Source organism: Pinus tabuliformis, chromosome 5_2 (assembly GCF_031772625.1).
Source record: "Pinus tabuliformis cultivar Carrire ecotype Pingquan chromosome 5_2, CPIR1, whole genome shotgun sequence".
Taxonomy (NCBI): domain Eukaryota; kingdom Viridiplantae; phylum Streptophyta; class Pinopsida; order Pinales; family Pinaceae; genus Pinus; species Pinus tabuliformis.
Window position 1 is genome coordinate 991838574 of NC_142306.1, and position 3788 is coordinate 991842361.

A 3788-nucleotide genomic window follows, 5' to 3' on the forward strand; every position below is an offset into this window, starting at 1 on the left:
TTTCAACGAGGATCATATTTCGTCAAAACGGCTTGAGTATGGTTGATTGTACGAAATTGCAGATTCAAATGAGATTAAGCATATCTTCTATCTCAAGAAGAAGGGCCTTAGAGATCAACTCAAAATACATTAATGGTTTTATTTTTATCTACTATGTATTAAAAATCTACGCGTACACATATATACAAAAAAAAATGAAAACATTATTATTTAAATACTGTTAAAATTTAAAATATAGTATTACATGCAAAATCATAACTTTCATGCCAAGCGCCTTTTTAATTCAAACTTTAAGATATGATAGAATTAATTCTAAATACTCTATTGATGACTGAGTTTCTGTTTTGTTTTTCTTTTAAGATTAATTAATTAATTTTTTAAGATTACTTAATTTAGTCGGTCTAGGGTAGTTCTAAGTAGCAATCACGGTAGAATGAAGTTTTATCAAGCCTAAGACTTTGGGTTCGAATTTTGTGTTACTCTCCTCTTAAGGGGGTGAACACTATGCTACCCTCCTCGTAGCAGGGTGAATATTGTGCTACCCTCTTTGTAGGAGTGAATATTGTGCTACCCTTCTCGTAGTGAGATGAATATTAGACATATAAAACTCTAAAATGGGAAAATCCTATCAAACTTACAAAAAAAATTAATTAATTTAAAAAATTATATTATAAATTAGTTTTCAAATAATATTAACTTTATTATATTAAAGGTTAACTTTACTAATCACTACTATATTAAAACTCCGTAAATCTTAGCGTTCTAATAATATCACGATTATATTAAAGCTTACTAAAGGTTACTATCTTTTACATTTTAGATTAAACAAGGCGTTATGATCTTATACATTTTAGATTAAACAAGGGATTTTTAAATATATGAACTTTTAATTATATTAAAAGTTAACTTTAATATAATAACGACTATATTAACTATTTTAAAACTTCGTAAATCTTACCGTTCTATTAATATTACGATTATATTAAAGCTTACTAAAGGTTACAATCTTATACATTGTAGATTAAACATGGGGTTGTTATCTTATATTTTTTATTAGATTAAACAAGGGATTTTTAAATAATATTAAATTTTAGTTATATTAAAAGTTAACTTTAACAATAACGACTATATTAACTATATTAAAGCTTCGTAAATCTTACCGTTCTATTAATATTACGATCATATTAAAGCTTACTAAAGGTTACAATCTTATACATTTTAGATTAAACAAGGGATTGCGATCTTACACATTTTAGATTAAACAAGGGGTTGTGAGGCACCAAGTCCCTCCCTTGCCGTAATCAAGATTGTAATTTAACTAGAACTTGTGTTTTTTGACCTTGTTAAAGCAGACATAGTAATCAAGATTGCAATTGAGCTAGAACTTGTGTGTTTTGGCCTTCTTAAAGTAGACATAGTTATCTAACAACAAACGTGTTCGATCATTGACTAAGGGAAATATATGAGATATTGGAAAAGTCATTTTAGTTACAGTTGAGATGTGGAAAACCAACCTTTTGTCACCTTTGGTAGGTAACTTACACGCTGATATAAAGGTATACCATAAGTACCATCAGAGTTTCCTAATTGCACAGAATTTCATTTAGTTAGAACATTAATCTCAGTTTATGTTCCTTCCAAGTGTTTCCATCATGTTCGAACATTAACTATGGGAAATATATGCGATACTGGAAAAGTCATTTTAGTTACAGTTGAGATGTGGCAGACCAACCTTTTGTCACCTTTAGTAGGTAACTTACATGCTGATATAAAGGTATACCATAAGTACCATCAAAGTTTTCTAATTGCAAAGAATGTTCATTTAGTGAGAACATTAATCTCAGTTTATGTTACTTCGAAGTGTTTCCATTCACATTTGGTGTAAAGGCTTCTTTGGGAAATCTAAAACTCAAGGTCAACACACTCGACACCAACAAACATTGATGTAGTAATATTATTGGAGCTTAGTGCAGGTAATAAGCTTGATTAGTGCAAGCTAATGAGTGTTCTAAATAGGTAAGCATTACGACATAGATAAATAATACATTGTTCAGCCTAGATAGCCCCTAGTATAATGACTAGCTTTTTTTTATAATGTGCTAGTAATACAGAGTCTGTGGTTGCATACTCGTGTTGAAATTACTTGTAATACTATGTATAACTTTACTCTACCTATTTCATGTAAGCAAGAAACTATTATTATCCAGCTAGAGTTATACATCTTGTGTGAAGTACATAACAAAACTTTGTATAAGCTAGAGTTATATATCTGCTGAGTGGATTGATTTCTAGACCTGAAGCATAACTCACCAGAGAAAGTACATAGACTCTCATGGAGAGTGTAAATTAGTAGGGATAATAGTGTTTTAGGCCATACTCCCATCGCGACAAGCTAAGCAGTAATGTTTATGAGCTTGTACTGTACTGATTATTTTGAGCATGGGCAATTACTCTAACCCTTCATTATGCTTAATTGTAGGTCGACAAGCTAAGCAGTAATGTTTATGAGCTTGTACTATACTAATTACTCTAATCATGGGTAATTACTCTAACACTTCATTATGCTTATTTGTAGGCTGACGATGACTATCTGGATCATCAACCAGTTCTGTTGAATGTAGACTATGGTAGATTAAAACAAAGAATTGCAGCCCTTGCACAAGGATGGTAAGCAGAGTTGCATCATAACAAAATGAATTTCTTATCACTAAAGTCGTTTAGACACATTCTTTTTGAGTTTGCTATCTACTTCTGAACTTAATATTGTTCACTAGTAGGCAATACCTTCCACTAGTTAGGGTTATAGGAAATCAAAGGTATCGAATGATCTGCTTCCATTCTTGATTATTAAGAAAGCCAGCAGGGTATTCATTCTAGCTTGCTTGCCAGGAGATTATGCATCCCATGATTTCTCAAGAACACTTCTGTAAATACAAACAAAATGAATTATTGAACACACAAAGCTTATGAAAATATCTATAGATATCACTGGTCGCAAATATTTATTCCTTACATGGATGCACTCTTTCATAATTCTCAATGTAGTTGTTTCTCATAAATTTCTTTTTGCAACAATTAACCCAATTATTTACCCAATCCCTTATGTATAATGGCTTGATAAAAGCAAGAATTAAAATAAAAAGTTACATTAGGAATAGAAGAGGAATCTAGAGGATAGCTAGAGAGAGAGAATTTTCAAAATGCCTTGAGGATCAAAAAAAATTCAGAATTCCTTGAGGATCAAAACATCTGTTGGCCAAACAAGTGGCAAATCCTTCTTGGTTCTTAGGTAGAATTTACAATTCTACAGGAAAGATCTAGAATATTCTAGGGATTAAGAAAGGAATTCCCACGTGATAATCTATGATATACCACATGATGAACACGTAAGTAGATACATGGTTCGAACAATTATAGTGGTTGCAAATCATGTTTGTGTTACACATATAGTATGTGATCAAAATACAGATATATACTAACTATAGATATAGACTGAGTATCAATGTTGAAAAAATATCCAATTCCTCTTGATTTTTCCAACTTTTTTCCAGTTTTCCAGGTTACCAAGTTTTTATCAAGTTTTTCAAGTCCAAGTTTAAGCTCACTGATTTTTTCCCAAAATTCAAATTCAGCAATCCAAATCATGTCATTAGAATTTTTGTACCCAACTTGGCCAAGCATTTTCTTTGCTGAATAGTGTATCTAAAAATTGTAAGTATCCTTATCATAGTGGAAAATTTTCTTTGCAAATTTGTAATATAGTTCATGAGGCTACCAAATGTAAGTCA